Genomic DNA, 8,385 nt, shown 5'->3' on the forward strand with positions numbered 1-8,385 from the left:
CTTGTTGATGCGCTTGTTTATATTTGACCGCGTCGCACGGGTGATTCGTGAGCGGGGTAATAGATGCATCTATGGTTCGAGGCGTTCGACCCTCGGCAGTGCACAATTTACTTTTATGTTAGATCGGGCCGTACGTCCCACGGTGTTACTTGTGCATGTTTTGCTTAGCATTTTTCTCTGAGGACTGAATTTAATATCTGCTTGTGATATAGGTGAATATCCATGATAATACTTGGGAAAGAACTGTTAATCCACAATTATTAAACGCTAATAATTTGTGCTATCCATGCTTGTTATAAATTCTTCTCACATTTTTTGACCCTAGTAAATATCAAGTCGACCTCTCGTCTCTACTTCTTCGAGATTAGACGGGATACTTACTGTTTACATGTTGTTTATGTACTCATACTACACTTCTGTACTTAATTGTACAGGGTCTGAGGCAAGTACATCTGGCTATCAGTCGGGTGCGCATCTCTGAGTGGGTTCGAGACTCCTACGGTGAGCTGCTTCTCCTCCATGCCGTTTAGCAGCCTGAAGAAGTCTTTCTTATGTATATTTGCTGTCTATTCTGTTTCGGACAGTAGGTTAGTGTGATTCTTTTGTATATTCTACTAGTTGCCCATGCTTGTGACACCAGGTCTTGGCACACACATTAGTAGACTGTATTATTTTGGGGTTGTATGATTATCATGATTTTTATTCATCGTTTCTGATTTATTCCAACTTAAAGAATTATTTTCAACTATTTTGGGGGTAAAGGTGACCGAAAGTTTAGCTAGTATTTTCCGCGTTGGCTTTCCCAACAATAGCGTTGAGCGCCATCATGACCTGCTATGGAATTGGATCGTGACAACATGGTATCAGAGCACTAGGTTCACGTAGGTCTCACAAGTCATGGGCAAACCTAATAGAGTCTTACGGATCGGTACGGAAACGTTTGTATTTATCTTTGAGAGGCTATAGGGTTTTAGGAAAACTATTCTTTGTTCATCTCATCTCGTGCAGTGGTCAATGTACTATGTTTCCTTCTCTATTCTCTCACAGATGGTGAGGACACGCACGGCTGATGTTCCAGACCCGGGCGGAGCTGCTCCCCCCGTTGCTCGAGGCTGGGGCAGAGGCCGGGGGAGGGCACCGGCCCGTGGAAGGGGACGAGGGCGTCCCAGAGTTATTCCAGTCGCACCACCAGCAGATCCCGCCGGAGATCCTATTATTGAGGAGCAGGGCGAGGTGCCCGCAGCTGAGCCCACCCCGACAGACTTTATGACAGCACCGGGATTTCAGGAGGTTATGGGTTGTATGCTTCGGTTCATGGATTCTATGACTCAGGCTGGTTTATTTCCAGCAGACCCAGCTACCTCACAGGTAGGAGGGGGCACTGACCCCTACTGCTCAGGCTCCTGGACATGTAGCTGCAGTGTATCAGACTCCGGGTACACTACCCACAGATGGGGCCCAGCCAGTTGCTGCAGTGGTGCCCCAGCTCAGGCCAGCTGCGGACGGCGATCCGTAGAAGTTATTAGATAAATGGACTAGGCTTCAACCTACTACCTTCGGGGGTGAGCGACATGAGGATGCCCAGGACTTCATCGATAGGTGCAAGGACAGACCGCACAATATGAGGATACTGGAGTCACATGGAGTTGACTTCACTACTTTCCAGCTGGAGAGCAGGGCCCGTAGATGGTGGCAGTCCTATGTTCTTGGCAGGCCAGCAGGTTCTCCTCCCCTCACCTGGGGTCAGTTCACCAGTTGTTCTTGGATATGTATATTCCACCCTCTGAGAGGGAAGAGCTACGGCACCAGTTTGAGCATCTTGAGCAGGGCCAGATGTCTGTGACCGATTATGAGTCGAGGTTCTCTGAGTTGTCTCGCCATGCACTCATGATACTTCCCACAGATGCAGAAAGAGTGCGGAGATTTGTTGCGGGGTTTCATCCCGGTATTCGAGCTAGCATGGCCCGAGAGGTGGAGATGGGTACTGAGCATCAGCTAGTATTAGAGATTGCTCGCAGGATTGAGGGGTATCGCCTGAAGGGTAGAGAGCAAATTCAGCAGGACAAGAGGGCCCGATTTTTAGGAGAGTTCAGAGGTGCCCCAGCTAGGGGTAGAGGTCACTTCGGGAGGGGCCAGCCCAGCAGACCTCATATTCAGCACCACCACCCCCTTCCCGAGGTGCTCCAGTAAGACCTTATTTCAGTGCGATGCCGGAGAGTTCTTACCGCCCACCAGCTATTCAGGGTTCATTCGGCGGGTATTTTGGTTATCACGATTCTTCTAGTGCTCACTTCAGCGCTGTGCCAGAGAGTTCCTATCGCCCACCGGCCATCCAGGGTTCTTCTAGTGGGTATTCGGGTCAGCAGGATCAGACTCCAGGGCAGCACGCTATGGTACCGAGAGTGTGCTACGAGTGTGGAGATCCGGGTCATCTAAAGAGGACCTGCCCCAGGCTTCGGGGCAACACAGTACAGCAAGGTCAGCAGCCCATGATTTCAGCACTAGCTGCCCAGCCACCTAGAGGTGGAGGGCAGGCTGGTCGGGGCCATCCTAGAGGTAGAGGTCAGGCAGGGAGAGGTCAGCCAGCTACTGCTCAGTCAGGCGGAGGCCAGCCAGCCGGCGCTCCAGCCAGATTCTACGCTCTTCCACCCAGGCCAGATGCATTGGCCTCAGATGCCGTCATCACAGGTATTATTTCTGTCTGCGGTAGAGATGCTTCGGTATTATTTGATCCAGGGTCCACCTATTCCTATGTATCATCACTGTTTGCTCGATTCTTGGTTATTCCTCCTGTACCTTTGGGCAGTCCTGTTCATGTGTCCACTCCTTTGGGCAATTCCGTGGTTGTAGATTGGGTCTACCGGTCCTGTGTGGTTACATTCAGTAATTTCGAGACTAGAGCATATCTCCTGTTGCTGGATATGATCGATTTTGAGGTCATCCTGGGCATGGATTGGTTGTCTCCATATCACGCCGTCCTAGATTGCCATGCCAAGATTGTTTCACTAGTGATGCCAGGGTTGCCGAGGTTGGAGTGGAAGGGTTCCACAGTTGATACCCCTAGTAGGGTTATTTCTTTCTTGAAGGCTCGGCGTATGGTCGAGAAGGGGTGTTTGGCCTATCTAGCTTATGTTCGAGACACCACCGCAGAGTCTCCGACGGTTGATTCAGTTCCCGTAGTCCGAGAGTTCGCCGATGTGTTTCCTTCTAATCTTCCTGGCATGCCATCGGATCGTGATATTGATTTCTGTATCGATTTGGTTCCAGGCACCCAGCCTATATCTATTCCACCGTACCGCATGGCTCCTAAGGAGTTGATGGAGCTGAAGGAGCAGCTTGAGGAGTTGTTAGCAAAGGGGTTTATTAGACCCAGTGTATCGCCTTGGGGTGCACCGGTGTTATTTGTGAAGAAGAAGGATGGGACTATGCAGATGTGCATTGACTACCGCCAGTTGAACAAAGTCACCATCAAGAACAAGTATCCGTTGCCTCGTATCGATGATTTGTAAGACCAGTTGCAGGGTGCGGGTGTTCTCTAAGATAGACTTGAGGTCAGGGTACCATTAGCTGAAGATTCGGGACTCGGATGTTCCGAAGACTGCATTCCGGACTAGACATGGCCATTATGAGTTTCTGGTGATGTCCTTTGGCTTGACTAATGCCCCAGCAACATTTATGGATTTGATGAACAGGGTGTTCAGGCCTTATATTGATTCCTTCGTCATCGTCTTCATTGATGACATCTTGATATACTCACATAGCCTGGGGAGCACGAGCAGCATCTGAGAGTAGTTCTTCAGACCTTGCGAGAGCAGAAGCTATATGCTAAGTTCTCCAAGTGTGAGTTTTGGCTAGAGTCTGTGGCATTCTTGGGACATATTGTGTCAGGAGAGGGTATTAAGGTAGACCCCAAGAAGATTGAGGCAGTTCAGAGTTGGCCACGCCCCACCTCAGTGACCGAGATCAAGAGTTTCCTGGGGTTAGCAAGTTATTATAGGCGGTTCATGCAGGGCTTTTCATCTATTGCATCAACTCTGACTAGATTGACCCAGAAGGGTGCTCCTTTCCATTGGTCCGATGATTGCGAGGCGAGCTTCCAGAAGCTCAAGACAGCCTTGACTACAGCACCAGTCCTTGTGTTGCCTTCTGGTTCAGGGATGTATACAGTGAATTGTGACGCTTCGCGCGTTGTCTTGGGTTGTGTATTGATGCAGGAGGGGTGAGTTATTGCATATGCCTCCCGTCAGCTGAAGATTCATGAGAAAAATTATCCTGTGCACGATCTGGAGTTGGCGGCGATTGTTCGTGCTCTTAAGATATGGAGGCACTACCTGTACGGGGCTTCATGTGAGGTTTATACCGATCATCGCAGCTTGCAGCATTTGTTCAAGCAGAGGGATCTTAATTTGAGGCAGCGCAGGTGGCTTGAGTTACTGAAGGATTATGACATCACCATTCTTTATCATCCAGGCAAGGCAAATGTGGTCGCGGATGCCTTAAGCAGAAAGACTGAGAGTATGGGTAGTTTGGCATTCATTCCAGCAGGGGAGAGGCCACTAGCTTTGGACATTCAGTCCTTGGCTAGTGAGGTTGGACATTTCGAAGCCCAACCGAGTTCTTGCGTGTATGGTTGCTCAGTCTTCATTACTGGGGGAGATAAAGGCCCGACAGTTCGATGATCCACATTTGGCAGTTCTCAGAGAGACGGTGCTTCAGGGAGGTGCCAAGGAAGTTTCTATAGGGGAGGATGGTGTTTTGCGACTTCAGGGTCATCTATGTGTTCCTAATGTCGATGGTCTGAGGGAGAGGATACTAGAGGAGGCACACAGTTCGCGGTATTCCGTCCACCCGGGGGATACGAAGATGTATCATGACTTGAGGCAGCATTATTGGTGGCGGAGGATGAAGAAAGACATAGTGGAGTATGTGGCTAGGTGTTTGAATTGCCAGCAGGTCAAGTATGAACATCAGAGACCGGGTGGCCTACTTCAGCAGATGCCTATACCAGAGTGGAAGTGGATGCGCATTACCATGGATTTCGTAGTTGGGTTGTCGCGGACCTTGCGGAAGTTTGATTCAGTGTCATCATTGATAGGTTGACCAAGTCGGCCCACTTCATTCCAGTGGCGACTACTTATACAGCAGAGAGGTATGCTCAGATTTATATTCAGGAGATAGTCTGATTGCACGGTGTGCCTGTTTCCATTATATCCGACAAAGGCTCTCAGTTCACTTCCCATTTCTGAAGAGCCGTCAGAGTGAGTTGGGGACCTGTGTAGAGCTTAGCACAGCATTCCATCCTCAGACCGACGGGCAGTCGGAGCGGACAGTACAGATTTTAGAGGATATGCTTAGAGCATGTGTGATTGACTTTGGAGGGCAGTGGGACCAGTTCTTGCCCTTGGCGGAGTTTGCATATAAAAACAGCTATCAGTCCAGCATTGAGAAGGCTCCATACAAGGCTCTATATGGTCGCCGTTGTCGTTCTCCTATCAGACGGTTCGAGCCTGGTGAGGCTAAGTTGTATGGTACAGACTTGGTACAGGATGCCTTGGATAAGGAGAAGTTGATTCAGGAGAGGCTTCGCACAGCTCAGTCCAAACAGAAGAGTTACGCGGATCAGAAGGCGCATGATGTATCATTTATGGTTGGCGAGAAGGTTCTCTTGAAAGTCTCGCCCATGAAGGGCATTATGAGGTTCGGGAAGAAGGGCAAGTTAAGTCCAAGGTTTATTTTCCCCTTTGAGGTGTTGAGGAGAGTTGGGGAGGTTGCATTATGAGGTACAGACTTGGCCCCAGCTTGTCGGGAGTTCATCCGATTTTTCATGTGTCGATGCTTCGGAAGTATCATGCTGACTTTTCCCATGTGTTAGACTTCAGTACTATTCAGCTGGATGAGAGCTTGAGTTATGAGGAGGAGCCAGTTGCCATTATTGATAGGCAGGATCGCCAGTTGAGATCCAAGAGGATTTCTGCAGTAAAGGTCCAATGGAGGGGCCAACCAGTCGATGAGGCGACCTGGGAGTCCGAGGAGGACATGCGGAGCAGATATCCCCATTTATTCAGTAGCTCAGGTACTTTTCTATGTCCGTTCGAGGACGAACGTTTGTTCAAGAGGTGGAGAATGTAATGATCCGCCTGGTCGTTTTGCCTTTTTGAACCCAGTTCCCTTAAATAAAACTTCCCGTGCTTGCTTTAGCTAATTTACGACTTGCAGGGACGGTTGGTTCGGTAGTTGGAAGAGTTTTGGGTGAAATATGCCCATTTGATTCCTTAGGATTTTCTTAAAAGACTAAGTTTGACTTTGGTCAACATTTTGAGCAAACGGACCCGGATTCTTGATTTGACGGTTCAGAGGGTCCGTAGAAAAATATGGGACCTGGGCGTATGCCCGTAATCGAATTTCGAGGTTCCTAGCCCGAGTAATGAATTTTTATTAGAAATTATTAATCTAAAGTTTTAAGGATTTAAAGAAACTAATTAATGATTGATTTCCTAGGTATCGGGCTCGTATTTTGGTTCCGAAGCCCGGTACAGGTCCGAAATATCATTTAAGACTTGCCTGTAAAATTTGGTGTCAATCCGAGTAGTTTTAGGGCGTTTTGGCCCATTGGAGGAAAATTAAGAACTTGNTGGAGGAAAATTAAGAACTTGAAGTTCATAAGTTTGATTCATTTGGTTTTAGGGGGTGATTTTTAGATTTAGCGTTGTTTCGGGTGTTCCGAACATTCGAGTAGGTCCGTCTCGTGATTTCAGACTTGTCGGTATGTTCGGGCGGGGCCCGGGAGCCCCGAGCGTCAATCGGACGAGGCTCGAGTGAAGTGGAAAATTTGAGAAGGGCTGAAGGATTGTTGCTTCTGTCATAACCGCATCTGCGGTTCTCCCATCGCAGAAGCGGCCCAGGGCGGGTCAGGCCAGGAACTGCAGATGCGGCTCCCAAGCCACAAAAGCGGCTCCGCAGATGCGGTCCCAGCCCCTTGGCCCCTTTTTCGCAGTGCGGCCCCTTCTTCGCAGATGCGGGATCGCAGATGCGGAAATCGCTGGACAGTAAGGTTCATTTAATACAGGCTCAAAGTCATTTTTATCACATTTCCACTCCTCCTTTGGGCGGTTTGGGAGCTTTTGAGAGAAGGACTTCACCTAGCACCTTGAGGTAAGTGTGTGTTACCTATTTCTAGTTCAATATCATTGTCCCAGGTAGATTAAACACTAGTATTAAGGTGAAATCTTGGGGTTAGAGCAAAAACCTATGGTTTTAATAAAACTTGGATTTAACCACGAAATTTGTTATGGAATTAATTAAAAATCATATATTAGTGATACTTAGGTTGTAGAGAACAACTTCCTTCGAAAAATTTCGGAATTTGGGCACGTGGGCCCGGGGTCGGATTTTAGGAAAACTTGCGTTAATGGTTGAAAAATTGCTTAAGTAGCTAGAATTCAATCTTGTGAGTCTATATTGACTAGCTCTTACTTCGTTTAACTAGTTTGGGATTGTTCGGCTCCGAATTGAGGGCTTGGATTCGTTCTTGGTATTGGAAGTGCACTGTGGAGCGAGGTGAGTCTCCTTTCTAACCTTGTAAGAGGGAATTGTCCCCATAGGTAAAATAATTGAATTAATTGCCATTATATGCGGGGGCTAATTACGTACTAGGTGACGAGAGTCCGTGCGTAGCAACTATTATGTTAAGTCCGGGTAGTCTAGGACCCATAAGTATGCTCTACGTGATATTCTCGTAACGTGACGATAAATTCGGATTCGTATAACTATTTGATTAAGAAGAATGAGACTAGTGAATGAACCTTATCCTGTTTGGTCTTTTAGAAGAGAATATTTGGTATTCCTGCGTATAGCTACTCCTCAGATGTATATTACCGTTGCTTGTTGATGCGCTTCTTTATATTTGACCGCGTCGCACGGGTGATTCGCGAGCGGGGTAATAGATGCATCTATGGTTCGAGCCGTTCGACCATCGGCAGTGCACAATTTACTTTTATGTTAGATCGGGCCGTACGTCCCACGGTGTTACTTGCGCATGTTTTGCTTAGCATTTTTCTCTGAGGACTGAATTTAATATCTGCTTGAGATATAGGTGAATATCCATGATAATACCTGGGAAAGAACTGTTAATCCATGATTATTAATTGCTAATAACTTGTGCTATCCATGCTTGTTATAAATTCTTCTCACATTTTTTGACCTAGTGAGTATCAAGTCGACCTCTCGTCTCTACTTCTTCGAGATTAGACGGGATACTTACTTGGTACATATTGTTTATGTACTCATACTACACTTCTGTACTTAATTGTACAGGTTCTGAGGCAGGTACATCTGGCTATCAGTCTGGTGCGCATCTCTGAGTGAGTTCGAGAATTCTACGGTGAG

Source organism: Nicotiana attenuata, unplaced genomic scaffold, assembly GCF_001879085.1.
Source record: "Nicotiana attenuata strain UT unplaced genomic scaffold, NIATTr2, whole genome shotgun sequence".
In the NCBI taxonomy this organism is placed as follows: Eukaryota; Viridiplantae; Streptophyta; class Magnoliopsida; order Solanales; family Solanaceae; genus Nicotiana; species Nicotiana attenuata.